Source organism: Eleutherodactylus coqui, chromosome 7, assembly GCF_035609145.1.
Source record: "Eleutherodactylus coqui strain aEleCoq1 chromosome 7, aEleCoq1.hap1, whole genome shotgun sequence".
Lineage (NCBI taxonomy): Eukaryota > Metazoa > Chordata > Amphibia > Anura > Eleutherodactylidae > Eleutherodactylus > Eleutherodactylus coqui.
Window position 1 is genome coordinate 49,818,849 of NC_089843.1, and position 27,500 is coordinate 49,846,348.

At 41.8% G+C, this 27,500-nt stretch overlaps 44 non-coding genes across 44 annotated transcripts; all 44 read left to right on the plus strand.

Moving 5' to 3' along the window:
* The first annotated feature begins 344 nt into the window (after positions 1 to 344).
* On the plus strand, positions 345 to 417 carry TRNAT-UGU (transfer RNA threonine (anticodon UGU)). The gene has a single exon. It is a non-coding gene; the product is annotated as a tRNA-Thr (tRNA).
* Positions 418 to 908: 491 nt separating this feature from the next.
* TRNAT-CGU (transfer RNA threonine (anticodon CGU)) lies at positions 909 to 981 on the plus strand. The gene has a single exon. It is a non-coding gene; the product is annotated as a tRNA-Thr (tRNA).
* A 1,015-nt stretch (positions 982 to 1,996) lies between these two features.
* TRNAT-CGU (transfer RNA threonine (anticodon CGU)) lies at positions 1,997 to 2,069 on the plus strand. The gene has a single exon. It is a non-coding gene; the product is annotated as a tRNA-Thr (tRNA).
* A 451-nt stretch (positions 2,070 to 2,520) lies between these two features.
* Positions 2,521 to 2,593, plus strand: TRNAT-UGU (transfer RNA threonine (anticodon UGU)). Its single transcript has one exon. It is a non-coding gene; the product is annotated as a tRNA-Thr (tRNA).
* Positions 2,594 to 3,084: 491 nt separating this feature from the next.
* TRNAT-CGU (transfer RNA threonine (anticodon CGU)) lies at positions 3,085 to 3,157 on the plus strand. Its single transcript has one exon. It is a non-coding gene; the product is annotated as a tRNA-Thr (tRNA).
* A 451-nt stretch (positions 3,158 to 3,608) lies between these two features.
* Positions 3,609 to 3,681, plus strand: TRNAT-UGU (transfer RNA threonine (anticodon UGU)). Its single transcript has one exon. It is a non-coding gene; the product is annotated as a tRNA-Thr (tRNA).
* A 491-nt stretch (positions 3,682 to 4,172) lies between these two features.
* Positions 4,173 to 4,245, plus strand: TRNAT-CGU (transfer RNA threonine (anticodon CGU)). Its single transcript has one exon. It is a non-coding gene; the product is annotated as a tRNA-Thr (tRNA).
* Positions 4,246 to 5,260: 1,015 nt separating this feature from the next.
* TRNAT-CGU (transfer RNA threonine (anticodon CGU)) lies at positions 5,261 to 5,333 on the plus strand. Its single transcript has one exon. It is a non-coding gene; the product is annotated as a tRNA-Thr (tRNA).
* Positions 5,334 to 5,784: 451 nt separating this feature from the next.
* On the plus strand, positions 5,785 to 5,857 carry TRNAT-UGU (transfer RNA threonine (anticodon UGU)). Its single transcript has one exon. It is a non-coding gene; the product is annotated as a tRNA-Thr (tRNA).
* A 491-nt stretch (positions 5,858 to 6,348) lies between these two features.
* On the plus strand, positions 6,349 to 6,421 carry TRNAT-CGU (transfer RNA threonine (anticodon CGU)). Its single transcript has one exon. It is a non-coding gene; the product is annotated as a tRNA-Thr (tRNA).
* A 451-nt stretch (positions 6,422 to 6,872) lies between these two features.
* On the plus strand, positions 6,873 to 6,945 carry TRNAT-UGU (transfer RNA threonine (anticodon UGU)). Its single transcript has one exon. It is a non-coding gene; the product is annotated as a tRNA-Thr (tRNA).
* A 491-nt stretch (positions 6,946 to 7,436) lies between these two features.
* TRNAT-CGU (transfer RNA threonine (anticodon CGU)) lies at positions 7,437 to 7,509 on the plus strand. Its single transcript has one exon. It is a non-coding gene; the product is annotated as a tRNA-Thr (tRNA).
* A 451-nt stretch (positions 7,510 to 7,960) lies between these two features.
* On the plus strand, positions 7,961 to 8,033 carry TRNAT-UGU (transfer RNA threonine (anticodon UGU)). Its single transcript has one exon. It is a non-coding gene; the product is annotated as a tRNA-Thr (tRNA).
* Positions 8,034 to 8,524: 491 nt separating this feature from the next.
* TRNAT-CGU (transfer RNA threonine (anticodon CGU)) lies at positions 8,525 to 8,597 on the plus strand. Its single transcript has one exon. It is a non-coding gene; the product is annotated as a tRNA-Thr (tRNA).
* A 1,015-nt stretch (positions 8,598 to 9,612) lies between these two features.
* TRNAT-CGU (transfer RNA threonine (anticodon CGU)) lies at positions 9,613 to 9,685 on the plus strand. The gene has a single exon. It is a non-coding gene; the product is annotated as a tRNA-Thr (tRNA).
* Positions 9,686 to 10,136: 451 nt separating this feature from the next.
* Positions 10,137 to 10,209, plus strand: TRNAT-UGU (transfer RNA threonine (anticodon UGU)). The gene has a single exon. It is a non-coding gene; the product is annotated as a tRNA-Thr (tRNA).
* A 491-nt stretch (positions 10,210 to 10,700) lies between these two features.
* TRNAT-CGU (transfer RNA threonine (anticodon CGU)) lies at positions 10,701 to 10,773 on the plus strand. The gene has a single exon. It is a non-coding gene; the product is annotated as a tRNA-Thr (tRNA).
* Positions 10,774 to 11,224: 451 nt separating this feature from the next.
* TRNAT-UGU (transfer RNA threonine (anticodon UGU)) lies at positions 11,225 to 11,297 on the plus strand. The gene has a single exon. It is a non-coding gene; the product is annotated as a tRNA-Thr (tRNA).
* Positions 11,298 to 11,788: 491 nt separating this feature from the next.
* On the plus strand, positions 11,789 to 11,861 carry TRNAT-CGU (transfer RNA threonine (anticodon CGU)). Its single transcript has one exon. It is a non-coding gene; the product is annotated as a tRNA-Thr (tRNA).
* Positions 11,862 to 12,312: 451 nt separating this feature from the next.
* On the plus strand, positions 12,313 to 12,385 carry TRNAT-UGU (transfer RNA threonine (anticodon UGU)). The gene has a single exon. It is a non-coding gene; the product is annotated as a tRNA-Thr (tRNA).
* Positions 12,386 to 12,876: 491 nt separating this feature from the next.
* Positions 12,877 to 12,949, plus strand: TRNAT-CGU (transfer RNA threonine (anticodon CGU)). Its single transcript has one exon. It is a non-coding gene; the product is annotated as a tRNA-Thr (tRNA).
* Positions 12,950 to 13,400: 451 nt separating this feature from the next.
* TRNAT-UGU (transfer RNA threonine (anticodon UGU)) lies at positions 13,401 to 13,473 on the plus strand. The gene has a single exon. It is a non-coding gene; the product is annotated as a tRNA-Thr (tRNA).
* A 491-nt stretch (positions 13,474 to 13,964) lies between these two features.
* Positions 13,965 to 14,037, plus strand: TRNAT-CGU (transfer RNA threonine (anticodon CGU)). The gene has a single exon. It is a non-coding gene; the product is annotated as a tRNA-Thr (tRNA).
* A 1,015-nt stretch (positions 14,038 to 15,052) lies between these two features.
* TRNAT-CGU (transfer RNA threonine (anticodon CGU)) lies at positions 15,053 to 15,125 on the plus strand. The gene has a single exon. It is a non-coding gene; the product is annotated as a tRNA-Thr (tRNA).
* Positions 15,126 to 15,576: 451 nt separating this feature from the next.
* On the plus strand, positions 15,577 to 15,649 carry TRNAT-UGU (transfer RNA threonine (anticodon UGU)). Its single transcript has one exon. It is a non-coding gene; the product is annotated as a tRNA-Thr (tRNA).
* A 491-nt stretch (positions 15,650 to 16,140) lies between these two features.
* Positions 16,141 to 16,213, plus strand: TRNAT-CGU (transfer RNA threonine (anticodon CGU)). Its single transcript has one exon. It is a non-coding gene; the product is annotated as a tRNA-Thr (tRNA).
* Positions 16,214 to 16,664: 451 nt separating this feature from the next.
* Positions 16,665 to 16,737, plus strand: TRNAT-UGU (transfer RNA threonine (anticodon UGU)). Its single transcript has one exon. It is a non-coding gene; the product is annotated as a tRNA-Thr (tRNA).
* A 491-nt stretch (positions 16,738 to 17,228) lies between these two features.
* Positions 17,229 to 17,301, plus strand: TRNAT-CGU (transfer RNA threonine (anticodon CGU)). The gene has a single exon. It is a non-coding gene; the product is annotated as a tRNA-Thr (tRNA).
* Positions 17,302 to 17,752: 451 nt separating this feature from the next.
* TRNAT-UGU (transfer RNA threonine (anticodon UGU)) lies at positions 17,753 to 17,825 on the plus strand. The gene has a single exon. It is a non-coding gene; the product is annotated as a tRNA-Thr (tRNA).
* Positions 17,826 to 18,316: 491 nt separating this feature from the next.
* On the plus strand, positions 18,317 to 18,389 carry TRNAT-CGU (transfer RNA threonine (anticodon CGU)). The gene has a single exon. It is a non-coding gene; the product is annotated as a tRNA-Thr (tRNA).
* A 451-nt stretch (positions 18,390 to 18,840) lies between these two features.
* TRNAT-UGU (transfer RNA threonine (anticodon UGU)) lies at positions 18,841 to 18,913 on the plus strand. Its single transcript has one exon. It is a non-coding gene; the product is annotated as a tRNA-Thr (tRNA).
* Positions 18,914 to 19,404: 491 nt separating this feature from the next.
* Positions 19,405 to 19,477, plus strand: TRNAT-CGU (transfer RNA threonine (anticodon CGU)). The gene has a single exon. It is a non-coding gene; the product is annotated as a tRNA-Thr (tRNA).
* A 451-nt stretch (positions 19,478 to 19,928) lies between these two features.
* TRNAT-UGU (transfer RNA threonine (anticodon UGU)) lies at positions 19,929 to 20,001 on the plus strand. The gene has a single exon. It is a non-coding gene; the product is annotated as a tRNA-Thr (tRNA).
* Positions 20,002 to 20,492: 491 nt separating this feature from the next.
* On the plus strand, positions 20,493 to 20,565 carry TRNAT-CGU (transfer RNA threonine (anticodon CGU)). Its single transcript has one exon. It is a non-coding gene; the product is annotated as a tRNA-Thr (tRNA).
* Positions 20,566 to 21,580: 1,015 nt separating this feature from the next.
* TRNAT-CGU (transfer RNA threonine (anticodon CGU)) lies at positions 21,581 to 21,653 on the plus strand. The gene has a single exon. It is a non-coding gene; the product is annotated as a tRNA-Thr (tRNA).
* A 451-nt stretch (positions 21,654 to 22,104) lies between these two features.
* TRNAT-UGU (transfer RNA threonine (anticodon UGU)) lies at positions 22,105 to 22,177 on the plus strand. Its single transcript has one exon. It is a non-coding gene; the product is annotated as a tRNA-Thr (tRNA).
* A 491-nt stretch (positions 22,178 to 22,668) lies between these two features.
* Positions 22,669 to 22,741, plus strand: TRNAT-CGU (transfer RNA threonine (anticodon CGU)). Its single transcript has one exon. It is a non-coding gene; the product is annotated as a tRNA-Thr (tRNA).
* Positions 22,742 to 23,192: 451 nt separating this feature from the next.
* On the plus strand, positions 23,193 to 23,265 carry TRNAT-UGU (transfer RNA threonine (anticodon UGU)). Its single transcript has one exon. It is a non-coding gene; the product is annotated as a tRNA-Thr (tRNA).
* A 491-nt stretch (positions 23,266 to 23,756) lies between these two features.
* On the plus strand, positions 23,757 to 23,829 carry TRNAT-CGU (transfer RNA threonine (anticodon CGU)). The gene has a single exon. It is a non-coding gene; the product is annotated as a tRNA-Thr (tRNA).
* A 451-nt stretch (positions 23,830 to 24,280) lies between these two features.
* TRNAT-UGU (transfer RNA threonine (anticodon UGU)) lies at positions 24,281 to 24,353 on the plus strand. Its single transcript has one exon. It is a non-coding gene; the product is annotated as a tRNA-Thr (tRNA).
* Positions 24,354 to 24,844: 491 nt separating this feature from the next.
* Positions 24,845 to 24,917, plus strand: TRNAT-CGU (transfer RNA threonine (anticodon CGU)). The gene has a single exon. It is a non-coding gene; the product is annotated as a tRNA-Thr (tRNA).
* Positions 24,918 to 25,932: 1,015 nt separating this feature from the next.
* TRNAT-CGU (transfer RNA threonine (anticodon CGU)) lies at positions 25,933 to 26,005 on the plus strand. Its single transcript has one exon. It is a non-coding gene; the product is annotated as a tRNA-Thr (tRNA).
* Positions 26,006 to 26,456: 451 nt separating this feature from the next.
* TRNAT-UGU (transfer RNA threonine (anticodon UGU)) lies at positions 26,457 to 26,529 on the plus strand. The gene has a single exon. It is a non-coding gene; the product is annotated as a tRNA-Thr (tRNA).
* Positions 26,530 to 27,020: 491 nt separating this feature from the next.
* On the plus strand, positions 27,021 to 27,093 carry TRNAT-CGU (transfer RNA threonine (anticodon CGU)). Its single transcript has one exon. It is a non-coding gene; the product is annotated as a tRNA-Thr (tRNA).
* The last annotated feature ends 407 nt before the right edge of the window (positions 27,094 to 27,500 follow it).

Below are 27,500 nucleotides of genomic sequence, written 5' to 3' on the forward strand. Positions count from 1 at the left end.
TGCCTAGGTTTCCTCATCAGGATAATAATAGGATGTATCTGAAGGATTAAAAAATACTAGGCAGATGTGAACACCTTGCTTCTAAACCAGTAATTTGAACCAAGGAAGTAAAAAGTCCAGTTAATGACAAACAGCTCCAGTCTTTATACTTCATCCCAAGAATTGGACTCTTAACGTGACCACTCTTTCTTTACGTTTCACAATTTTTCACACGTGTGTTTTTCCAGATGACTGCGAGAGCCCTCCTGGAGGCATTGGTTACAATCCCACTTATGACATTCTAGAATTTGGAAAAAGGAATGTAGAAATGGACGAAAAACACTGTGCGAGTAGTTGAAGAAATGGGCTTCATAGCTCAGGGGTTAGAGCACTGGTCTTGTAAACCAGGGGTCGTGAGTTCAATTCTCACTGGGGCCTAATTTATTAGTCTAGGGTATTGTGAATACTTTTGGAACGGGTTTTGTGGACCGAGGAAGAGATAGAATCTATCAAGAGTTCTATTTTTTGTTCCCCGGAATTCCAAATCAACAACCATAATGTCGAAGTCCTGCAGTCTTTAAATGTCATTCCAAGAATTACACTATTAACATCACCGTATTCTCTTCAGGTTGCGGAAACTTTTCATAGCCATGTAGGTCAGTGCGATGGCATGCTCTTCTGCTGGGCGCGCGGACACTCTTCATACAAAACCGAGAGTGTTTTCCAGTCTATTGTTTTGAAGTAAAGTGTCGTTCAAAATCATTGTTGTCTCTCCTGGAGTGGTGGGTTGAAATTCCACTTCCTTCAGAATGCTTTTCCTTAAACACTACTCATGGCGTTTTAGGTAGTGCTACCAGCAAATATTTAAAATGTAAATTAACTTTCTGGTGCAAATGTGGAAAAAAATTTGTGGCAGTGCGCCACAGGCAGGCTTCATAGCTCAGAGGTTAGAGCACTGGTCTCGTAAACCAGGGGTCGTGAGTTCAATTCTCACTGGGGCCTTTCCTGCAAGCCTAGGCTGATAGGTAGAAGAAGTACTTTGGAACCATGTTGGTAGTGAAACATACTAACACAGCTACAGACTATTTTATGGCCAAATGTTTCGGAGCTGCCTAGGTTTCCTCATCATGATAATAATAGGATGTATCTGAAGGATTAAAAAATACTAGGCAGATGTGAACACTTTGCTTCTAAACCAGTAATTTGAACCAAGGAAGTAAAAAGTCCAGTTAATGACAAACAGCTCCAGTCTTTATACTTCATCCCAAGAATTGGACTCTTAACGTGACCACTCTTTCTTTACGTTTCACAATTTTTCACACGTGTGTTTTTCCGGATGACTGCGAGAGCCCTCCTGGAGGCATTGGTTACAATCCCACTTATGACATTCTAGAATTTGGAAAAAGGAATGTAGAAATGGACGAAAAACACTGTGCGAGTAGTTGAAGAAATGGGCTTCATAGCTCAGGGGTTAGAGCACTGGTCTTGTAAACCGGGGGTCGTGAGCTCAATTCTCACTGGGGCCTAATTTATTAGTCTAGGGTATTGTGAATACTTTTGGAACGGGTTTTGTGGACCGAGGAAGAGATAGAATCTATCAAGAGTTCTATTTTTTGTTCCCCGGAATTCCAAATCAACAACCATAATGTCGAAGTCCTGCAGTCTTTAAATGTCATTCCAAGAATTACACTATTAACATCACCGTATTCTCTTCAGGTTGCGGAAACTTTTCATAGCCATGTAGGTCAGTGCGATGGCATGCTCTTCTGCTGGGCGCGCGGACACTCTTCATACAAAACCGAGAGTGTTTTCCAGTCTATTGTTTTGAAGTAAAGTGTCGTTCAAAATCATTTTTGTCTCTCCTGGAGTGGTGGGTTGAAATTCCACTTCCTTCAGAATGCTTTTCCTTAAACACTACTCATGGCGTTTTAGGTAGTGCTACCTGCAAATATTTAAAATGTAAATTAACTTTCTGGTGCAAATGTGGAAAAACGTTTGTGGCAGTGCGCCACAGGCAGGCTTCATAGCTCAGAGGTTAGAGCACTGGTCTCGTAAACCAGGGGTCGTGAGTTCAATTCTCACTGGGGCCTTTCCTGCAAGCCTAGGCTGATAGGTAGAAGAAGTACCTTGGAACCATGTTGGTAGTGAAACATACTAACACAGCTACAGACTATTTTATGGCCAAATGTTTCGGAGCTGCCTAGGTTTCCTCATCAGGATAATAATAGGATGTATCTGAAGGATTAAAAAATACTAGGCAGATGTGAACACCTTGCTTCTAAACCAGTAATTTGAACCAAGGAAGTAAAAAGTCCAGTTAATGACAAACAGCTCCAGTCTTTATACTTCATCCCAAGAATTGGACTCTTAACGTGACCACTCTTTCTTTACGTTTCACAATTTTTCACACGTGTGTTTTTCCGGATGACTGCGAGAGCCCTCCTGGAGGCATTGGTTACAATCCCACTTATGACATTCTAGAATTTGGAAAAAGGAATGTAGAAATGGACGAAAAACACTGTGCGAGTAGTTGAAGAAATGGGCTTCATAGCTCAGGGGTTAGAGCACTGGTCTTGTAAACCAGGGGTCGTGAGTTCAATTCTCACTGGGGCCTAATTTATTAGTCTAGGGTATTGTGAATACTTTTGGAACAGGTTTTGTGGACCGAGGAAGAGATAGAATCTATCAAGAGTTCTATTTTTTGTTCCCCGGAATTCCAAATCAACAACCATAATGTCGAAGTCCTGCAGTCTTTAAATGTCATTCCAAGAATTACACTATTAACATCACTGTATTCTCTTCAGGTTGCGGAAACTTTTCATAGCCATGTAGGTCAGTGCGATGGCATGCTCTTCTGCTGGGCGCGCGGACACTCTTCATACAAAACCGAGAGTGTTTTCCAGTCTATTGTTTTGAAGTAAAGTGTCGTTCAAAATCATTGTTGTCTCTCCTGGAGTGGTGGGTTGAAATTCCACTTCCTTCAGAATGCTTTTCCTTAAACACTACTCATGGCGTTTTAGGTAGTGCTACCTGCAAATATTTAAAATGTAAATTAACTTTCTGGTGCAAATGTGGAAAAACGTTTGTGGCAGTGCGCCACAGGCAGGCTTCATAGCTCAGAGGTTAGAGCACTGGTCTCGTAAACCAGGGGTCGTGAGTTCAATTCTCACTGGGGCCTTTCCTGCAAGCCTAGGCTGATAGGTAGAAGAAGTACCTTGGAACCATGTTGGTAGTGAAACATACTAACACAGCTACAGACTATTTTATGGCCAAATGTTTCGGAGCTGCCTAGGTTTCCTCATCAGGATAATAATAGGATGTATCTGAAGGATTAAAAAATACTAGGCAGATGTGAACACCTTGCTTCTAAACCAGTAATTTGAACCAAGGAAGTAAAAAGTCCAGTTAATGACAAACAGCTCCAGTCTTTATACTTCATCCCAAGAATTGGACTCTTAACGTGACCACTCTTTCTTTACGTTTCACAATTTTTCACACGTGTGTTTTTCCAGATGACTGCGAGAGCCCTCCTGGAGGCATTGGTTACAATCCCACTTATGACATTCTAGAATTTGGAAAAAGGAATGTAGAAATGGACGAAAAACACTGTGCGAGTAGTTGAAGAAATGGGCTTCATAGCTCAGGGGTTAGAGCACTGGTCTTGTAAACCAGGGGTCGTGAGTTCAATTCTCACTGGGGCCTAATTTATTAGTCTAGGGTATTGTGAATACTTTTGGAACGGGTTTTGTGGACCGAGGAAGAGATAGAATCTATCAAGAGTTCTATTTTTTGTTCCCCGGAATTCCAAATCAACAACCATAATGTCGAAGTCCTGCAGTCTTTAAATGTCATTCCAAGAATTACACTATTAACATCACCGTATTCTCTTCAGGTTGCGGAAACTTTTCATAGCCATGTAGGTCAGTGCGATGGCATGCTCTTCTGCTGGGCGCGCGGACACTCTTCATACAAAACCGAGAGTGTTTTCCAGTCTATTGTTTTGAAGTAAAGTGTCGTTCAAAATCATTGTTGTCTCTCCTGGAGTGGTGGGTTGAAATTCCACTTCCTTCAGAATGCTTTTCCTTAAACACTACTCATGGCGTTTTAGGTAGTGCTACCAGCAAATATTTAAAATGTAAATTAACTTTCTGGTGCAAATGTGGAAAAAAATTTGTGGCAGTGCGCCACAGGCAGGCTTCATAGCTCAGAGGTTAGAGCACTGGTCTCGTAAACCAGGGGTCGTGAGTTCAATTCTCACTGGGGCCTTTCCTGCAAGCCTAGGCTGATAGGTAGAAGAAGTACTTTGGAACCATGTTGGTAGTGAAACATACTAACACAGCTACAGACTATTTTATGGCCAAATGTTTCGGAGCTGCCTAGGTTTCCTCATCATGATAATAATAGGATGTATCTGAAGGATTAAAAAATACTAGGCAGATGTGAACACTTTGCTTCTAAACCAGTAATTTGAACCAAGGAAGTAAAAAGTCCAGTTAATGACAAACAGCTCCAGTCTTTATACTTCATCCCAAGAATTGGACTCTTAACGTGACCACTCTTTCTTTACGTTTCACAATTTTTCACACGTGTGTTTTTCCGGATGACTGCGAGAGCCCTCCTGGAGGCATTGGTTACAATCCCACTTATGACATTCTAGAATTTGGAAAAAGGAATGTAGAAATGGACGAAAAACACTGTGCGAGTAGTTGAAGAAATGGGCTTCATAGCTCAGGGGTTAGAGCACTGGTCTTGTAAACCGGGGGTCGTGAGCTCAATTCTCACTGGGGCCTAATTTATTAGTCTAGGGTATTGTGAATACTTTTGGAACGGGTTTTGTGGACCGAGGAAGAGATAGAATCTATCAAGAGTTCTATTTTTTGTTCCCCGGAATTCCAAATCAACAACCATAATGTCGAAGTCCTGCAGTCTTTAAATGTCATTCCAAGAATTACACTATTAACATCACCGTATTCTCTTCAGGTTGCGGAAACTTTTCATAGCCATGTAGGTCAGTGCGATGGCATGCTCTTCTGCTGGGCGCGCGGACACTCTTCATACAAAACCGAGAGTGTTTTCCAGTCTATTGTTTTGAAGTAAAGTGTCGTTCAAAATCATTTTTGTCTCTCCTGGAGTGGTGGGTTGAAATTCCACTTCCTTCAGAATGCTTTTCCTTAAACACTACTCATGGCGTTTTAGGTAGTGCTACCTGCAAATATTTAAAATGTAAATTAACTTTCTGGTGCAAATGTGGAAAAAAATTTGTGGCAGTGCGCCACAGGCAGGCTTCATAGCTCAGAGGTTAGAGCACTGGTCTCGTAAACCAGGGGTCGTGAGTTCAATTCTCACTGGGGCCTTTCCTGCAAGCCTAGGCTGATAGGTAGAAGAAGTACCTTGGAACCATGTTGGTTGTGAACCATACTAACACAGCTACAGACTATTTTATGGCCAAATGTTTCGGAGCTGCCTAGGTTTCCTCATCAGGATAATAATAGGATGTATCTGAAGGATTAAAAAATACTAGGCAGATGTGAACACCTTGCTTCTAAACCAGTAATTTGAACCAAGGAAGTAAAAAGTCCAGTTAATGACAAACAGCTCCAGTCTTTATACTTCATCCCAAGAATTGGACTCTTAACGTGACCACTCTTTCTTTACGTTTCACAATTTTTCACACGTGTGTTTTTCCGGATGACTGCGAGAGCCCTCCTGGAGGCATTGGTTACAATCCCACTTATGACATTCTAGAATTTGGAAAAAGGAATGTAGAAATGGACGAAAAACACTGTGCGAGTAGTTGAAGAAATGGGCTTCATAGCTCAGGGGTTAGAGCACTGGTCTTGTAAACCAGGGGTCGTGAGTTCAATTCTCACTGGGGCCTAATTTATTAGTCTAGGGTATTGTGAATACTTTTGGAACAGGTTTTGTGGACCGAGGAAGAGATAGAATCTATCAAGAGTTCTATTTTTTGTTCCCCGGAATTCCAAATCAACAACCATAATGTCGAAGTCCTGCAGTCTTTAAATGTCATTCCAAGAATTACACTATTAACATCACTGTATTCTCTTCAGGTTGCGGAAACTTTTCATAGCCATGTAGGTCAGTGCGATGGCATGCTCTTCTGCTGGGCGCGCGGACACTCTTCATACAAAACCGAGAGTGTTTTCCAGTCTATTGTTTTGAAGTAAAGTGTCGTTCAAAATCATTGTTGTCTCTCCTGGAGTGGTGGGTTGAAATTCCACTTCCTTCAGAATGCTTTTCCTTAAACACTACTCATGGCGTTTTAGGTAGTGCTACCTGCAAATATTTAAAATGTAAATTAACTTTCTGGTGCAAATGTGGAAAAACGTTTGTGGCAGTGCGCCACAGGCAGGCTTCATAGCTCAGAGGTTAGAGCACTGGTCTCGTAAACCAGGGGTCGTGAGTTCAATTCTCACTGGGGCCTTTCCTGCAAGCCTAGGCTGATAGGTAGAAGAAGTACCTTGGAACCATGTTGGTAGTGAAACATACTAACACAGCTACAGACTATTTTATGGCCAAATGTTTCGGAGCTGCCTAGGTTTCCTCATCAGGATAATAATAGGATGTATCTGAAGGATTAAAAAATACTAGGCAGATGTGAACACCTTGCTTCTAAACCAGTAATTTGAACCAAGGAAGTAAAAAGTCCAGTTAATGACAAACAGCTCCAGTCTTTATACTTCATCCCAAGAATTGGACTCTTAACGTGACCACTCTTTCTTTACGTTTCACAATTTTTCACACGTGTGTTTTTCCAGATGACTGCGAGAGCCCTCCTGGAGGCATTGGTTACAATCCCACTTATGACATTCTAGAATTTGGAAAAAGGAATGTAGAAATGGACGAAAAACACTGTGCGAGTAGTTGAAGAAATGGGCTTCATAGCTCAGGGGTTAGAGCACTGGTCTTGTAAACCAGGGGTCGTGAGTTCAATTCTCACTGGGGCCTAATTTATTAGTCTAGGGTATTGTGAATACTTTTGGAACAGGTTTTGTGGACCGAGGAAGAGATAGAATCTATCAAGAGTTCTATTTTTTGTTCCCCGGAATTCCAAATCAACAACCATAATGTCGAAGTCCTGCAGTCTTTAAATGTCATTCCAAGAATTACACTATTAACATCACTGTATTCTCTTCAGGTTGCGGAAACTTTTCATAGCCATGTAGGTCAGTGCGATGGCATGCTCTTCTGCTGGGCGCGCGGACACTCTTCATACAAAACCGAGAGTGTTTTCCAGTCTATTGTTTTGAAGTAAAGTGTCGTTCAAAATCATTGTTGTCTCTCCTGGAGTGGTGGGTTGAAATTCCACTTCCTTCAGAATGCTTTTCCTTAAACACTACTCATGGCGTTTTAGGTAGTGCTACCTGCAAATATTTAAAATGTAAATTAACTTTCTGGTGCAAATGTGGAAAAACGTTTGTGGCAGTGCGCCACAGGCAGGCTTCATAGCTCAGAGGTTAGAGCACTGGTCTCGTAAACCAGGGGTCGTGAGTTCAATTCTCACTGGGGCCTTTCCTGCAAGCCTAGGCTGATAGGTAGAAGAAGTACCTTGGAACCATGTTGGTAGTGAAACATACTAACACAGCTACAGACTATTTTATGGCCAAATGTTTCGGAGCTGCCTAGGTTTCCTCATCAGGATAATAATAGGATGTATCTGAAGGATTAAAAAATACTAGGCAGATGTGAACACCTTGCTTCTAAACCAGTAATTTGAACCAAGGAAGTAAAAAGTCCAGTTAATGACAAACAGCTCCAGTCTTTATACTTCATCCCAAGAATTGGACTCTTAACGTGACCACTCTTTCTTTACGTTTCACAATTTTTCACACGTGTGTTTTTCCAGATGACTGCGAGAGCCCTCCTGGAGGCATTGGTTACAATCCCACTTATGACATTCTAGAATTTGGAAAAAGGAATGTAGAAATGGACGAAAAACACTGTGCGAGTAGTTGAAGAAATGGGCTTCATAGCTCAGGGGTTAGAGCACTGGTCTTGTAAACCAGGGGTCGTGAGTTCAATTCTCACTGGGGCCTAATTTATTAGTCTAGGGTATTGTGAATACTTTTGGAACGGGTTTTGTGGACCGAGGAAGAGATAGAATCTATCAAGAGTTCTATTTTTTGTTCCCCGGAATTCCAAATCAACAACCATAATGTCGAAGTCCTGCAGTCTTTAAATGTCATTCCAAGAATTACACTATTAACATCACCGTATTCTCTTCAGGTTGCGGAAACTTTTCATAGCCATGTAGGTCAGTGCGATGGCATGCTCTTCTGCTGGGCGCGCGGACACTCTTCATACAAAACCGAGAGTGTTTTCCAGTCTATTGTTTTGAAGTAAAGTGTCGTTCAAAATCATTGTTGTCTCTCCTGGAGTGGTGGGTTGAAATTCCACTTCCTTCAGAATGCTTTTCCTTAAACACTACTCATGGCGTTTTAGGTAGTGCTACCAGCAAATATTTAAAATGTAAATTAACTTTCTGGTGCAAATGTGGAAAAAAATTTGTGGCAGTGCGCCACAGGCAGGCTTCATAGCTCAGAGGTTAGAGCACTGGTCTCGTAAACCAGGGGTCGTGAGTTCAATTCTCACTGGGGCCTTTCCTGCAAGCCTAGGCTGATAGGTAGAAGAAGTACTTTGGAACCATGTTGGTAGTGAAACATACTAACACAGCTACAGACTATTTTATGGCCAAATGTTTCGGAGCTGCCTAGGTTTCCTCATCATGATAATAATAGGATGTATCTGAAGGATTAAAAAATACTAGGCAGATGTGAACACTTTGCTTCTAAACCAGTAATTTGAACCAAGGAAGTAAAAAGTCCAGTTAATGACAAACAGCTCCAGTCTTTATACTTCATCCCAAGAATTGGACTCTTAACGTGACCACTCTTTCTTTACGTTTCACAATTTTTCACACGTGTGTTTTTCCGGATGACTGCGAGAGCCCTCCTGGAGGCATTGGTTACAATCCCACTTATGACATTCTAGAATTTGGAAAAAGGAATGTAGAAATGGACGAAAAACACTGTGCGAGTAGTTGAAGAAATGGGCTTCATAGCTCAGGGGTTAGAGCACTGGTCTTGTAAACCGGGGGTCGTGAGCTCAATTCTCACTGGGGCCTAATTTATTAGTCTAGGGTATTGTGAATACTTTTGGAACGGGTTTTGTGGACCGAGGAAGAGATAGAATCTATCAAGAGTTCTATTTTTTGTTCCCCGGAATTCCAAATCAACAACCATAATGTCGAAGTCCTGCAGTCTTTAAATGTCATTCCAAGAATTACACTATTAACATCACCGTATTCTCTTCAGGTTGCGGAAACTTTTCATAGCCATGTAGGTCAGTGCGATGGCATGCTCTTCTGCTGGGCGCGCGGACACTCTTCATACAAAACCGAGAGTGTTTTCCAGTCTATTGTTTTGAAGTAAAGTGTCGTTCAAAATCATTTTTGTCTCTCCTGGAGTGGTGGGTTGAAATTCCACTTCCTTCAGAATGCTTTTCCTTAAACACTACTCATGGCGTTTTAGGTAGTGCTACCTGCAAATATTTAAAATGTAAATTAACTTTCTGGTGCAAATGTGGAAAAACGTTTGTGGCAGTGCGCCACAGGCAGGCTTCATAGCTCAGAGGTTAGAGCACTGGTCTCGTAAACCAGGGGTCGTGAGTTCAATTCTCACTGGGGCCTTTCCTGCAAGCCTAGGCTGATAGGTAGAAGAAGTACCTTGGAACCATGTTGGTAGTGAAACATACTAACACAGCTACAGACTATTTTATGGCCAAATGTTTCGGAGCTGCCTAGGTTTCCTCATCAGGATAATAATAGGATGTATCTGAAGGATTAAAAAATACTAGGCAGATGTGAACACCTTGCTTCTAAACCAGTAATTTGAACCAAGGAAGTAAAAAGTCCAGTTAATGACAAACAGCTCCAGTCTTTATACTTCATCCCAAGAATTGGACTCTTAACGTGACCACTCTTTCTTTACGTTTCACAATTTTTCACACGTGTGTTTTTCCGGATGACTGCGAGAGCCCTCCTGGAGGCATTGGTTACAATCCCACTTATGACATTCTAGAATTTGGAAAAAGGAATGTAGAAATGGACGAAAAACACTGTGCGAGTAGTTGAAGAAATGGGCTTCATAGCTCAGGGGTTAGAGCACTGGTCTTGTAAACCAGGGGTCGTGAGTTCAATTCTCACTGGGGCCTAATTTATTAGTCTAGGGTATTGTGAATACTTTTGGAACAGGTTTTGTGGACCGAGGAAGAGATAGAATCTATCAAGAGTTCTATTTTTTGTTCCCCGGAATTCCAAATCAACAACCATAATGTCGAAGTCCTGCAGTCTTTAAATGTCATTCCAAGAATTACACTATTAACATCACTGTATTCTCTTCAGGTTGCGGAAACTTTTCATAGCCATGTAGGTCAGTGCGATGGCATGCTCTTCTGCTGGGCGCGCGGACACTCTTCATACAAAACCGAGAGTGTTTTCCAGTCTATTGTTTTGAAGTAAAGTGTCGTTCAAAATCATTGTTGTCTCTCCTGGAGTGGTGGGTTGAAATTCCACTTCCTTCAGAATGCTTTTCCTTAAACACTACTCATGGCGTTTTAGGTAGTGCTACCTGCAAATATTTAAAATGTAAATTAACTTTCTGGTGCAAATGTGGAAAAACGTTTGTGGCAGTGCGCCACAGGCAGGCTTCATAGCTCAGAGGTTAGAGCACTGGTCTCGTAAACCAGGGGTCGTGAGTTCAATTCTCACTGGGGCCTTTCCTGCAAGCCTAGGCTGATAGGTAGAAGAAGTACCTTGGAACCATGTTGGTAGTGAAACATACTAACACAGCTACAGACTATTTTATGGCCAAATGTTTCGGAGCTGCCTAGGTTTCCTCATCAGGATAATAATAGGATGTATCTGAAGGATTAAAAAATACTAGGCAGATGTGAACACCTTGCTTCTAAACCAGTAATTTGAACCAAGGAAGTAAAAAGTCCAGTTAATGACAAACAGCTCCAGTCTTTATACTTCATCCCAAGAATTGGACTCTTAACGTGACCACTCTTTCTTTACGTTTCACAATTTTTCACACGTGTGTTTTTCCAGATGACTGCGAGAGCCCTCCTGGAGGCATTGGTTACAATCCCACTTATGACATTCTAGAATTTGGAAAAAGGAATGTAGAAATGGACGAAAAACACTGTGCGAGTAGTTGAAGAAATGGGCTTCATAGCTCAGGGGTTAGAGCACTGGTCTTGTAAACCAGGGGTCGTGAGTTCAATTCTCACTGGGGCCTAATTTATTAGTCTAGGGTATTGTGAATACTTTTGGAACGGGTTTTGTGGACCGAGGAAGAGATAGAATCTATCAAGAGTTCTATTTTTTGTTCCCCGGAATTCCAAATCAACAACCATAATGTCGAAGTCCTGCAGTCTTTAAATGTCATTCCAAGAATTACACTATTAACATCACCGTATTCTCTTCAGGTTGCGGAAACTTTTCATAGCCATGTAGGTCAGTGCGATGGCATGCTCTTCTGCTGGGCGCGCGGACACTCTTCATACAAAACCGAGAGTGTTTTCCAGTCTATTGTTTTGAAGTAAAGTGTCGTTCAAAATCATTGTTGTCTCTCCTGGAGTGGTGGGTTGAAATTCCACTTCCTTCAGAATGCTTTTCCTTAAACACTACTCATGGCGTTTTAGGTAGTGCTACCTGCAAATATTTAAAATGTAAATTAACTTTCTGGTGCAAATGTGGAAAAACGTTTGTGGCAGTGCGCCACAGGCAGGCTTCATAGCTCAGAGGTTAGAGCACTGGTCTCGTAAACCAGGGGTCGTGAGTTCAATTCTCACTGGGGCCTTTCCTGCAAGCCTAGGCTGATAGGTAGAAGAAGTACCTTGGAACCATGTTGGTAGTGAAACATACTAACACAGCTACAGACTATTTTATGGCCAAATGTTTCGGAGCTGCCTAGGTTTCCTCATCAGGATAATAATAGGATGTATCTGAAGGATTAAAAAATACTAGGCAGATGTGAACACCTTGCTTCTAAACCAGTAATTTGAACCAAGGAAGTAAAAAGTCCAGTTAATGACAAACAGCTCCAGTCTTTATACTTCATCCCAAGAATTGGACTCTTAACGTGACCACTCTTTCTTTACGTTTCACAATTTTTCACACGTGTGTTTTTCCGGATGACTGCGAGAGCCCTCCTGGAGGCATTGGTTACAATCCCACTTATGACATTCTAGAATTTGGAAAAAGGAATGTAGAAATGGACGAAAAACACTGTGCGAGTAGTTGAAGAAATGGGCTTCATAGCTCAGGGGTTAGAGCACTGGTCTTGTAAACCAGGGGTCGTGAGTTCAATTCTCACTGGGGCCTAATTTATTAGTCTAGGGTATTGTGAATACTTTTGGAACGGGTTTTGTGGACCGAGGAAGAGATAGAATCTATCAAGAGTTCTATTTTTTGTTCCCCGGAATTCCAAATCAACAACCATAATGTCGAAGTCCTGCAGTCTTTAAATGTCATTCCAAGAATTACACTATTAACATCACCGTATTCTCTTCAGGTTGCGGAAACTTTTCATAGCCATGTAGGTCAGTGCGATGGCATGCTCTTCTGCTGGGCGCGCGGACACTCTTCATACAAAACCGAGAGTGTTTTCCAGTCTATTGTTTTGAAGTAAAGTGTCGTTCAAAATCATTGTTGTCTCTCCTGGAGTGGTGGGTTGAAATTCCACTTCCTTCAGAATGCTTTTCCTTAAACACTACTCATGGCGTTTTAGGTAGTGCTACGAGCAAATATTTAAAATGTAAATTAACTTTCTGGTGCAAATGTGGAAAAAAATTTGTGGCAGTGCGCCACAGGCAGGCTTCATAACTCAGAGGTTAGAGCACTGGTCTCGTAAACCAGGGGTCGTGAGTTCAATTCTCACTGGGGCCTTTCCTGCAAGCCTAGGCTGATAGGTAGAAGAAGTACCTTGGAACCATGTTGGTAGTGAAACATACTAACACAGCTACAGACTATTTTATGGCCAAATGTTTCGGAGCTGCCTAGGTTTCCTCATCAGGATAATAATAGGATGTATCTGAAGGATTAAAAAATACTAGGCAGATGTGAACACCTTGCTTCTAAACCAGTAATTTGAACCAAGGAAGTAAAAAGTCCAGTTAATGACAAACAGCTCCAGTCTTTATACTTCATCCCAAGAATTGGACTCTTAACGTGACCACTCTTTCTTTACGTTTCACAATTTTTCACACGTGTGTTTTTCCGGATGACTGCGAGAGCCCTCCTGGAGGCATTGGTTACAATCCCACTTATGACATTCTAGAATTTGGAAAAAGGAATGTAGAAATGGACGAAAAACACTGTGCGAGTAGTTGAAGAAATGGGCTTCATAGCTCAGGGGTTAGAGCACTGGTCTTGTAAACCAGGGGTCGTGAGTTCAATTCTCACTGGGGCCTAATTTATTAGTCTAGGGTATTGTGAATACTTTTGGAACGGGTTTTGTGGACCGAGGAAGAGATAGAATCTATCAAGAGTTCTATTTTTTGTTCCCCGGAATTCCAAATCAACAACCATAATGTCGAAGTCCTGCAGTCTTTAAATGTCATTCCAAGAATTACACTATTAACATCACCGTATTCTCTTCAGGTTGCGGAAACTTTTCATAGCCATGTAGGTCAGTGCGATGGCATGCTCTTCTGCTGGGCGCGCGGACACTCTTCATACAAAACCGAGAGTGTTTTCCAGTCTATTGTTTTGAAGTAAAGTGTCGTTCAAAATCATTGTTGTCTCTCCTGGAGTGGTGGGTTGAAATTCCACTTCCTTCAGAATGCTTTTCCTTAAACACTACTCATGGCGTTTTAGGTAGTGCTACCTGCAAATATTTAAAATGTAAATTAACTTTCTGGTGCAAATGTGGAAAAACGTTTGTGGCAGTGCGCCACAGGCAGGCTTCATAGCTCAGAGGTTAGAGCACTGGTCTCGTAAACCAGGGGTCGTGAGTTCAATTCTCACTGGGGCCTTTCCTGCAAGCCTAGGCTGATAGGTAGAAGAAGTACCTTGGAACCATGTTGGTAGTGAAACATACTAACACAGCTACAGACTATTTTATGGCCAAATGTTTCGGAGCTGCCTAGGTTTCCTCATCATGATAATAATAGGATGTATCTGAAGGATTAAAAAATACTAGGCAGATGTGAACACTTTGCTTCTAAACCAGTAATTTGAACCAAGGAAGTAAAAAGTCCAGTTAATGACAAACAGCTCCAGTCTTTATACTTCATCCCAAGAATTGGACTCTTAACGTGACCACTCTTTCTTTACGTTTCACAATTTTTCACACGTGTGTTTTTCCGGATGACTGCGAGAGCCCTCCTGGAGGCATTGGTTACAATCCCACTTATGACATTCTAGAATTTGGAAAAAGGAATGTAGAAATGGACGAAAAACACTGTGCGAGTAGTTGAAGAAATGGGCTTCATAGCTCAGGGGTTAGAGCACTGGTCTTGTAAACCGGGGGTCGTGAGCTCAATTCTCACTGGGGCCTAATTTATTAGTCTAGGGTATTGTGAATACTTTTGGAACGGGTTTTGTGGACCGAGGAAGAGATAGAATCTATCAAGAGTTCTATTTTTTGTTCCCCGGAATTCCAAATCAACAACCATAATGTCGAAGTCCTGCAGTCTTTAAATGTCATTCCAAGAATTACACTATTAACATCACCGTATTCTCTTCAGGTTGCGGAAACTTTTCATAGCCATGTAGGTCAGTGCGATGGCATGCTCTTCTGCTGGGCGCGCGGACACTCTTCATACAAAACCGAGAGTGTTTTCCAGTCTATTGTTTTGAAGTAAAGTGTCGTTCAAAATCATTGTTGTCTCTCCTGGAGTGGTGGGTTGAAATTCCACTTCCTTCAGAATGCTTTTCCTTAAACACTACTCATGGCGTTTTAGGTAGTGCTACCTGCAAATATTTAAAATGTAAATTAACTTTCTGGTGCAAATGTGGAAAAACGTTTGTGGCAGTGCGCCACAGGCAGGCTTCATAGCTCAGAGGTTAGAGCACTGGTCTCGTAAACCAGGGGTCGTGAGTTCAATTCTCACTGGGGCCTTTCCTGCAAGCCTAGGCTGATAGGTAGAAGAAGTACCTTGGAACCATGTTGGTAGTGAAACATACTAACACAGCTACAGACTATTTCATGGCCAAATGTTTCGGAGCTGCCTAGGTTTCCTCATCAGGATAATAATAGGATGTATCTGAAGGATTAAAAAATACTAGGCAGATGTGAACACCTTGCTTCTAAACCAGTAATTTGAACCAAGGAAGTAAAAAGTCCAGTTAATGACAAACAGCTCCAGTCTTTATACTTCATCCCAAGAATTGGACTCTTAACGTGACCACTCTTTCTTTACGTTTCACAATTTTTCACACGTGTGTTTTTCCGGATGACTGCGAGAGCCCTCCTGGAGGCATTGGTTACAATCCCACTTATGACATTCTAGAATTTGGAAAAAGGAATGTAGAAATGGACGAAAAACACTGTGCGAGTAGTTGAAGAAATGGGCTTCATAGCTCAGGGGTTAGAGCACTGGTCTTGTAAACCAGGGGTCGTGAGTTCAATTCTCACTGGGGCCTAATTTATTAGTCTAGGGTATTGTGAATACTTTTGGAACGGGTTTTGTGGACCGAGGAAGAGATAGAATCTATCAAGAGTTCTATTTTTTGTTCCCCGGAATTCCAAATCAACAACCATAATGTCGAAGTCCTGCAGTCTTTAAATGTCATTCCAAGAATTACACTATTAACATCACCGTATTCTCTTCAGGTTGCGGAAACTTTTCATAGCCATGTAGGTCAGTGCGATGGCATGCTCTTCTGCTGGGCGCGCGGACAATCTTCATACAAAACCGAGAGTGTTTTCCAGTCTATTGTTTTGAAGTAAAGTGTCGTTCAAAATCATTTTTGTCTCTCCTGGAGTGGTGGGTTGAAATTCCACTTCCTTCAGAATGCTTTTCCTTAAACACTACTCATGGCGTTTTAGGTAGTGCTACCTGCAAATATTTAAAATGTAAATTAACTTTCTGGTGCAAATGTGGAAAAACGTTTGTGGCAGTGCGCCACAGGCAGGCTTCATAGCTCAGAGGTTAGAGCACTGGTCTCGTAAACCAGGGGTCGTGAGTTCAATTCTCACTGGGGCCTTTCCTGCAAGCCTAGGCTGATAGGTAGAAGAAGTACCTTGGAACCATGTTGGTAGTGAAACATACTAACACAGCTACAGACTATTTTATGGCCAAATGTTTCGGAGCTGCCTAGGTTTCCTCATCAGGATAATAATAGGATGTATCTGAAGGATTAAAAAATACTAGGCAGATGTGAACACCTTGCTTCTAAACCAGTAATTTGAACCAAGGAAGTAAAAAGTCCAGTTAATGACAAACAGCTCCAGTCTTTATACTTCATCCCAAGAATTGGACTCTTAACGTGACCACTCTTTCTTTACGTTTCACAATTTTTCACACGTGTGTTTTTCCGGATGACTGCGAGAGCCCTCCTGGAGGCATTGGTTACAATCCCACTTATGACATTCTAGAATTTGGAAAAAGGAATGTAGAAATGGACGAAAAACACTGTGCGAGTAGTTGAAGAAATGGGCTTCATAGCTCAGGGGTTAGAGCACTGGTCTTGTAAACCAGGGGTCGTGAGTTCAATTCTCACTGGGGCCTAATTTATTAGTCTAGGGTATTGTGAATACTTTTGGAACGGGTTTTGTGGACCGAGGAAGAGATAGAATCTATCAAGAGTTCTATTTTTTGTTCCCCGGAATTCCAAATCAACAACCATAATGTCGAAGTCCTGCAGTCTTTAAATGTCATTCCAAGAATTACACTATTAACATCACCGTATTCTCTTCAGGTTGCGGAAACTTTTCATAGCCATGTAGGTCAGTGCGATGGCATGCTCTTCTGCTGGGCGCGCGGACACTCTTCATACAAAACCGAGAGTGTTTTCCAGTCTATTGTTTTGAAGTAAAGTGTCGTTCAAAATCATTGTTGTCTCTCCTGGACTGGTGGGTTGAAATTCCACTTCCTTCAGAATGCTTTTCCTTAAACACTACTCATGGCGTTTTAGGTAGTGCTACCTGCAAATATTTAAAATGTAAATTAACTTTCTGGTGCAAATGTGGAAAAAAATTTGTGGCAGTGCGCCACAGGCAGGCTTCATAGCTCAGAGGTTAGAGCACTGGTCTCGTAAACCAGGGGTCGTGAGTTCAATTCTCACTGGGGCCTTTCCTGCAAGCCTAGGCTGATAGGTAGAAGAAGTACCTTGGAACCATGTTGGTTGTGAACCATACTAACACAGCTACAGACTATTTTATGGCCAAATGTTTCGGAGCTGCCTAGGTTTCCTCATCAGGATAATAATAGGATGTATCTGAAGGATTAAAAAATACTAGGCAGATGTGAACACCTTGCTTCTAAACCAGTAATTTGAACCAAGGAAGTAAAAAGTCCAGTTAATGACAAACAGCTCCAGTCTTTATACTTCATCCCAAGAATTGGACTCTTAACGTGACCACTCTTTCTTTACGTTTCACAATTTTTCACACGTGTGTTTTTCCGGATGACTGCGAGAGCCCTCCTGGAGGCATTGGTTACAATCCCACTTATGACATTCTAGAATTTGGAAAAAGGAATGTAGAAATGGACGAAAAACACTGTGCGAGTAGTTGAAGAAATGGGCTTCATAGCTCAGGGGTTAGAGCACTGGTCTTGTAAACCAGGGGTCGTGAGTTCAATTCTCACTGGGGCCTAATTTATTAGTCTAGGGTATTGTGAATACTTTTGGAACGGGTTTTGTGGACCGAGGAAGAGATAGAATCTATCAAGAGTTCTATTTTTTGTTCCCCGGAATTCCAAATCAACAACCATAATGTCGAAGTCCTGCAGTCTTTAAATGTCATTCCAAGAATTACACTATTAACATCACCGTATTCTCTTCAGGTTGCGGAAACTTTTCATAGCCATGTAGGTCAGTGCGATGGCATGCTCTTCTGCTGGGCGCGCGGACACTCTTCATACAAAACCGAGAGTGTTTTCCAGTCTATTGTTTTGAAGTAAAGTGTCGTTCAAAATCATTGTTGTCTCTCCTGGAGTGGTGGGTTGAAATTCCACTTCCTTCAGAATGCTTTTCCTTAAACACTACTCATGGCGTTTTAGGTAGTGCTACCAGCAAATATTTAAAATGTAAATTAACTTTCTGGTGCAAATGTGGAAAAAAATTTGTGGCAGTGCGCCACAGGCAGGCTTCATAACTCAGAGGTTAGAGCACTGGTCTCGTAAACCAGGGGTCGTGAGTTCAATTCTCACTGGGGCCTTTCCTGCAAGCCTAGGCTGATAGGTAGAAGAAGTACCTTGGAACCATGTTGGTAGTGAAACATACTAACACAGCTACAGACTATTTTATGGCCAAATGTTTCGGAGCTGCCTAGGTTTCCTCATCAGGATAATAATAGGATGTATCTGAAGGATTAAAAAATACTAGGCAGATGTGAACACCTTGCTTCTAAACCAGTAATTTGAACCAAGGAAGTAAAAAGTCCAGTTAATGACAAACAGCTCCAGTCTTTATACTTCATCCCAAGAATTGGACTCTTAACGTGACCACTCTTTCTTTACGTTTCACAATTTTTCACACGTGTGTTTTTCCGGATGACTGCGAGAGCCCTCCTGGAGGCATTGGTTACAATCCCACTTATGACATTCTAGAATTTGGAAAAAGGAATGTAGAAATGGACGAAAAACAGTGTGCGAGTAGTTGAAGAAATGGGCTTCATAGCTCAGGGGTTAGAGCACTGGTCTTGTAAACCAGGGGTCGTGAGTTCAATTCTCACTGGGGCCTAATTTATTAGTCTAGGGTATTGTGAATACTTTTGGAACGGGTTTTGTGGACCGAGGAAGAGATAGAATCTATCAAGAGTTCTATTTTTTGTTCCCCGGAATTCCAAATCAACAACCATAATGTCGAAGTCCTGCAGTCTTTAAATGTCATTCCAAGAATTACACTATTAACATCACCGTATTCTCTTCAGGTTGCGGAAACTTTTCATAGCCATGTAGGTCAGTGCGATGGCATGCTCTTCTGCTGGGCGCGCGGACAATCTTCATACAAAACCGAGAGTGTTTTCCAGTCTATTGTTTTGAAGTAAAGTGTCGTTCAAAATCATTTTTGTCTCTCCTGGAGTGGTGGGTTGAAATTCCACTTCCTTCAGAATGCTTTTCCTTAAACACTACTCATGGCGTTTTAGGTAGTGCTACCTGCAAATATTTAAAATGTAAATTAACTTTCTGGTGCAAATGTGGAAAAACGTTTGTGGCAGTGCGCCACAGGCAGGCTTCATAGCTCAGAGGTTAGAGCACTGGTCTCGTAAACCAGGGGTCGTGAGTTCAATTCTCACTGGGGCCTTTCCTGCAAGCCTAGGCTGATAGGTAGAAGAAGTACCTTGGAACCATGTTGGTAGTGAAACATACTAACACAGCTACAGACTATTTTATGGCCAAATGTTTCGGAGCTGCCTAGGTTTCCTCATCAGGATAATAATAGGATGTATCTGAAGGATTAAAAAATACTAGGCAGATGTGAACACCTTGCTTCTAAACCAGTAATTTGAACCAAGGAAGTAAAAAGTCCAGTTAATGACAAACAGCTCCAGTCTTTATACTTCATCCCAAGAATTGGACTCTTAACGTGACCACTCTTTCTTTACGTTTCACAATTTTTCACACGTGTGTTTTTCCGGATGACTGCGAGAGCCCTCCTGGAGGCATTGGTTACAATCCCACTTATGACATTCTAGAATTTGGAAAAAGGAATGTAGAAATGGACGAAAAACACTGTGCGAGTAGTTGAAGAAATGGGCTTCATAGCTCAGGGGTTAGAGCACTGGTCTTGTAAACCAGGGGTCGTGAGTTCAATTCTCACTGGGGCCTAATTTATTAGTCTAGGGTATTGTGAATACTTTTGGAACGGGTTTTGTGGACCGAGGAAGAGATAGAATCTATCAAGAGTTCTATTTTTTGTTCCCCGGAATTCCAAATCAACAACCATAATGTCGAAGTCCTGCAGTCTTTAAATGTCATTCCAAGAATTACACTATTAACATCACCGTATTCTCTTCAGGTTGCGGAAACTTTTCATAGCCATGTAGGTCAGTGCGATGGCATGCTCTTCTGCTGGGCGCGCGGACACTCTTCATACAAAACCGAGAGTGTTTTCCAGTCTATTGTTTTGAAGTAAAGTGTCGTTCAAAATCATTGTTGTCTCTCCTGGAGTGGTGGGTTGAAATTCCACTTCCTTCAGAATGCTTTTCCTTAAACACTACTCATGGCGTTTTAGGTAGTGCTACCTGCAAATATTTAAAATGTAAATTAACTTTCTGGTGCAAATGTGGAAAAAAATTTGTGGCAGTGCGCCACAGGCAGGCTTCATAGCTCAGAGGTTAGAGCACTGGTCTCGTAAACCAGGGGTCGTGAGTTCAATTCTCACTGGGGCCTTTCCTGCAAGCCTAGGCTGATAGGTAGAAGAAGTACCTTGGAACCATGTTGGTTGTGAACCATACTAACACAGCTACAGACTATTTTATGGCCAAATGTTTCGGAGCTGCCTAGGTTTCCTCATCAGGATAATAATAGGATGTATCTGAAGGATTAAAAAATACTAGGCAGATGTGAACACCTTGCTTCTAAACCAGTAATTTGAACCAAGGAAGTAAAAAGTCCAGTTAATGACAAACAGCTCCAGTCTTTATACTTCATCCCAAGAATTGGACTCTTAACGTGACCACTCTTTCTTTACGTTTCACAATTTTTCACACGTGTGTTTTTCCGGATGACTGCGAGAGCCCTCCTGGAGGCATTGGTTACAATCCCACTTATGACATTCTAGAATTTGGAAAAAGGACTGTAGAAATGGACGAAAAACACTGTGCGAGTAGTTGAAGAAATGGGCTTCATAGCTCAGGGGTTAGAGCACTGGTCTTGTAAACCAGGGGTCGTAAGTTCAATTCTCACTGGGGCCTAATTTATTAGTCTAGGGTATTGTGAATACTTTTGGAACGGGTTTTGTGGACCGAGGAAGAGATAGAATCTATCAAGAGTTCTATTTTTTGTTCCCCGGAATTCCAAATCAACAACCATAATGTCGAAGTCCTGCAGTCTTTAAATGTCATTCCAAGAATTACACTATTAACATCACCGTATTCTCTTCAGGTTGCGGAAACTTTTCATAGCCATGTAGGTCAGTGCGATGGCATGCTCTTCTGCTGGGCGCGCGGACACTCTTCATACAAAACCGAGAGTGTTTTCCAGTCTATTGTTTTGAAGTAAAGTGTCGTTCAAAATCATTGTTGTCTCTCCTGGAGTGGTGGGTTGAAATTCCACTTCCTTCAGAATGCTTTTCCTTAAACACTACTCATGGCGTTTTAGGTAGTGCTACCTGCAAATATTTAAAATGTAAATTAACTTTCTGGTGCAAATGTGGAAAAAAATTTGTGGCAGTGCGCCACAGGCAGGCTTCATAACTCAGAGGTTAGAGCACTGGTCTCGTAAACCAGGGGTCGTGAGTTCAATTCTCACTGGGGCCTTTCCTGCAAGCCTAGGCTGATAGGTAGAAGAAGTACCTTGGAACCATGTTGGTAGTGAAACATACTAACACAGCTACAGACTATTTTATGGCCAAATGTTTCGGAGCTGCCTAGGTTTCCTCATCAGGATAATAATAGGATGTATCTGAAGGATTAAAAAATACTAGGCAGATGTGAACACCTTGCTTCTAAACCAGTAATTTGAACCAAGGAAGTAAAAAGTCCAGTTAATGACAAACAGCTCCAGTCTTTATACTTCATCCCAAGAATTGGACTCTTAACGTGACCACTCTTTCTTTACGTTTCACAATTTTTCACACGTGTGTTTTTCCGGATGACTGCGAGAGCCCTCCTGGAGGCATTGGTTACAATCCCACTTATGACATTCTAGAATTTGGAAAAAGGAATGTAGAAATGGACGAAAAACAGTGTGCGAGTAGTTGAAGAAATGGGCTTCATAGCTCAGGGGTTAGAGCACTGGTCTTGTAAACCAGGGGTCGTGAGTTCAATTCTCACTGGGGCCTAATTTATTAGTCTAGGGTATTGTGAATACTTTTGGAACGGGTTTTGTGGACCGAGGAAGAGATAGAATCTATCAAGAGTTCTATTTTTTGTTCCCCGGAATTCCAAATCAACAACCATAATGTCGAAGTCCTGCAGTCTTTAAATGTCATTCCAAGAATTACACTATTAACATCACCGTATTCTCTTCAGGTTGCGGAAACTTTTCATAGCCATGTAGGTCAGTGCGATGGCATGCTCTTCTGCTGGGCGCGCGGACAATCTTCATACAAAACCGAGAGTGTTTTCCAGTCTATTGTTTTGAAGTAAAGTGTCGTTCAAAATCATTTTTGTCTCTCCTGGAGTGGTGGGTTGAAATTCCACTTCCTTCAGAATGCTTTTCCTTAAACACTACTCATGGCGTTTTAGGTAGTGCTACCTGCAAATATTTAAAATGTAAATTAACTTTCTGGTGCAAATGTGGAAAAACGTTTGTGGCAGTGCGCCACAGGCAGGCTTCATAGCTCAGAGGTTAGAGCACTGGTCTCGTAAACCAGGGGTCGTGAGTTCAATTCTCACTGGGGCCTTTCCTGCAAGCCTAGGCTGATAGGTAGAAGAAGTACCTTGGAACCATGTTGGTAGTGAAACATACTAACACAGCTACAGACTATTTTATGGCCAAATGTTTCGGAGCTGCCTAGGTTTCCTCATCAGGATAATAATAGGATGTATCTGAAGGATTAAAAAATACTAGGCAGATGTGAACACCTTGCTTCTAAACCAGTAATTTGAACCAAGGAAGTAAAAAGTCCAGTTAATGACAAACAGCTCCAGTCTTTATACTTCATCCCAAGAATTGGACTCTTAACGTGACCACTCTTTCTTTACGTTTCACAATTTTTCACACGTGTGTTTTTCCGGATGACTGCGAGAGCCCTCCTGGAGGCATTGGTTACAATCCCACTTATGACATTCTAGAATTTGGAAAAAGGAATGTAGAAATGGACGAAAAACACTGTGCGAGTAGTTGAAGAAATGGGCTTCATAGCTCAGGGGTTAGAGCACTGGTCTTGTAAACCAGGGGTCGTGAGTTCAATTCTCACTGGGGCCTAATTTATTAGTCTAGGGTATTGTGAATACTTTTGGAACGGGTTTTGTGGACCGAGGAAGAGATAGAATCTATCAAGAGTTCTATTTTTTGTTCCCCGGAATTCCAAATCAACAACCATAATGTCGAAGTCCTGCAGTCTTTAAATGTCATTCCAAGAATTACACTATTAACATCACCGTATTCTCTTCAGGTTGCGGAAACTTTTCATAGCCATGTAGGTCAGTGCGATGGCATGCTCTTCTGCTGGGCGCGCGGACACTCTTCATACAAAACCGAGAGTGTTTTCCAGTCTATTGTTTTGAAGTAAAGTGTCGTTCAAAATCATTGTTGTCTCTCCTGGAGTGGTGGGTTGAAATTCCACTTCCTTCAGAATGCTTTTCCTTAAACACTACTCATGGCGTTTTAGGTAGTGCTACCTGCAAATATTTAAAATGTAAATTAACTTTCTGGTGCAAATGTGGAAAAAAATTTGTGGCAGTGCGCCACAGGCAGGCTTCATAGCTCAGAGGTTAGAGCACTGGTCTCGTAAACCAGGGGTCGTGAGTTCAATTCTCACTGGGGCCTTTCCTGCAAGCCTAGGCTGATAGGTAGAAGAAGTACCTTGGAACCATGTTGGTTGTGAACCATACTAACACAGCTACAGACTATTTTATGGCCAAATGTTTCGGAGCTGCCTAGGTTTCCTCATCAGGATAATAATAGGATGTATCTGAAGGATTAAAAAATACTAGGCAGATGTGAACACCTTGCTTCTAAACCAGTAATTTGAACCAAGGAAGTAAAAAGTCCAGTTAATGACAAACAGCTCCAGTCTTTATACTTCATCCCAAGAATTGGACTCTTAACGTGACCACTCTTTCTTTACGTTTCACAATTTTTCACACGTGTGTTTTTCCGGATGACTGCGAGAGCCCTCCTGGAGGCATTGGTTACAATCCCACTTATGACATTCTAGAATTTGGAAAAAGGAATGTAGAAATGGACGAAAAACACTGTGCGAGTAGTTGAAGAAATGGGCTTCATAGCTCAGGGGTTAGAGCACTGGTCTTGTAAACCAGGGGTCGTGAGTTCAATTCTCACTGGGGCCTAATTTATTAGTCTAGGGTATTGTGAATACTTTTGGAACGGGTTTTGTGGACCGAGGAAGAGATAGAATCTATCAAGAGTTCTATTTTTTGTTCCCCGGAATTCCAAATCAACAACCATAATGTCGAAGTCCTGCAGTCTTTAAATGTCATTCCAAGAATTACACTATTAACATCACCGTATTCTCTTCAGGTTGCGGAAACTTTTCATAGCCATGTAGGTCAGTGCGATGGCATGCTCTTCTGCTGGGCGCGCGGACACTCTTCATACAAAACCGAGAGTGTTTTCCAGTCTATTGTTTTGAAGTAAAGTGTCGTTCAAAATCATTGTTGTCTCTCCTGGAGTGGTGGGTTGAAATTCCACTTCCTTCAGAATGCTTTTCCTTAAACACTACTCATGGCGTTTTAGGTAGTGCTACCTGCAAATATTTAAAATGTAAATTAACTTTCTGGTGCAAATGTGGAAAAAAATTTGTGGCAGTGCGCCACAGGCAGGCTTCATAGCTCAGAGGTTAGAGCACTGGTCTCGTAAACCAGGGGTCGTGAGTTCAATTCTCACTGGGGCCTTTCCTGCAAGCCTAGGCTGATAGGTAGAAGAAGTACCTTGGAACCATGTTGGTTGTGAACCATACTAACACAGCTACAGACTATTTTATGGCCAAATGTTTCGGAGCTGCCTAGGTTTCCTCATCAGGATAATAATAGGATGTATCTGAAGGATTAAAAAATACTAGGCAGATGTGAACACCTTGCTTCTAAACCAGTAATTTGAACCAAGGAAGTAAAAAGTCCAGTTAATGACAAACAGCTCCAGTCTTTATACTTCATCCCAAGAATTGGACTCTTAACGTGACCACTCTTTCTTTACGTTTCACAATTTTTCACACGTGTGTTTTTCCGGATGACTGCGAGAGCCCTCCTGGAGGCATTGGTTACAATCCCACTTATGACATTCTAGAATTTGGAAAAAGGACTGTAGAAATGGACGAAAAACACTGTGCGAGTAGTTGAAGAAATGGGCTTCATAGCTCAGGGGTTAGAGCACTGGTCTTGTAAACCAGGGGTCGTAAGTTCAATTCTCACTGGGGCCTAATTTATTAGTCTAGGGTATTGTGAATACTTTTGGAACGGGTTTTGTGGACCGAGGAAGAGATAGAATCTATCAAGAGTTCTATTTTTTGTTCCCCGGAATTCCAAATCAACAACCATAATGTCGAAGTCCTGCAGTCTTTAAATGTCATTCCAAGAATTACACTATTAACATCACCGTATTCTCTTCAGGTTGCGGAAACTTTTCATAGCCATGTAGGTCAGTGCGATGGCATGCTCTTCTGCTGGGCGCGCGGACACTCTTCATACAAAACCGAGAGTGTTTTCCAGTCTATTGTTTTGAAGTAAAGTGTCGTTCAAAATCATTGTTGTCTCTCCTGGAGTGGTGGGTTGAAATTCCACTTCCTTCAGAATGCTTTTCCTTAAACACTACTCATGGCGTTTTAGGTAGTGCTACCTGCAAATATTTAAAATGTAAATTAACTTTCTGGTGCAAATGTGGAAAAAAATTTGTGGCAGTGCGCCACAGGCAGGCTTCATAGCTCAGAGGTTAGAGCACTGGTCTCGTAAACCAGGGGTCGTGAGTTCAATTCTCACTGGGGCCTTTCCTGCAAGCCTAGGCTGATAGGTAGAAGAAGTACCTTGGAACCATGTTGGTTGTGAACCATACTAACACAGCTACAGACTATTTTATGGCCAAATGTTTCGGAGCTGCCTAGGTTTCCTCATCAGGATAATAATAGGATGTATCTGAAGGATTAAAAAATACTAGGCAGATGTGAACACCTTGCTTCTAAACCAGTAATTTGAACCAAGGAAGTAAAAAGTCCAGTTAATGACAAACAGCTCCAGTCTTTATACTTCATCCCAAGAATTGGACTCTTAACGTGACCACTCTTTCTTTACGTTTCACAATTTTTCACACGTGTGTTTTTCCGGATGACTGCGAGAGCCCTCCTGGAGGCATTGGTTACAATCCCACTTATGACATTCTAGAATTTGGAAAAAGGAATGTAGAAATGGACGAAAAACAGTGTGCGAGTAGTTGAAGAAATGGGCTTCATAGCTCAGGGGTTAGAGCACTGGTCTTGTAAACCAGGGGTCGTGAGTTCAATTCTCACTGGGGCCTAATTTATTAGTCTAGGGTATTGTGAATACTTTTGGAACGGGTTTTGTGGACCGAGGAAGAGATAGAATCTATCAAGAGTTCTATTTTTTGTTCCCCGGAATTCCAAATCAACAACCATAATGTCGAAGTCCTGCAGTCTTTAAATGTCATTCCAAGAATTACACTATTAACATCACCGTATTCTCTTCAGGTTGCGGAAACTTTTCATAGCCATGTAGGTCAGTGCGATGGCATGCTCTTCTGCTGGGCGCGCGGACACTCTTCATACAAAACCGAGAGTGTTTTCCAGTCTATTGTTTTGAAGTAAAGTGTCGTTCAAAATCATTGTTGTCTCTCCTGGAGTGGTGGGTTGAAATTCCACTTCCTTCAGAATGCTTTTCCTTAAACACTACTCATGGCGTTTTAGGTAGTGCTACGAGCAAATATTTAAAATGTAAATTAACTTTCTGGTGCAAATGTGGAAAAAAATTTGTGGCAGTGCGCCACAGGCAGGCTTCATAACTCAGAGGTTAGAGCACTGGTCTCGTAAACCAGGGGTCGTGAGTTCAATTCTCACTGGGGCCTTTCCTGCAAGCCTAGGCTGATAGGTAGAAGAAGTACCTTGGAACCATGTTGGTAGTGAAACATACTAACACAGCTACAGACTATTTTATGGCCAAATGTTTCGGAGCTGCCTAGGTTTCCTCATCAGGATAATAATAGGATGTATCTGAAGGATTAAAAAATACTAGGCAGATGTGAACACCTTGCTTCTAAACCAGTAATTTGAACCAAGGAAGTAAAAAGTCCAGTTAATGACAAACAGCTCCAGTCTTTATACTTCATCCCAAGAATTGGACTCTTAACGTGACCACTCTTTCTTTACGTTTCACAATTTTTCACACGTGTGTTTTTCCGGATGACTGCGAGAGCCCTCCTGGAGGCATTGGTTACAATCCCACTTATGACATTCTAGAATTTGGAAAAAGGAA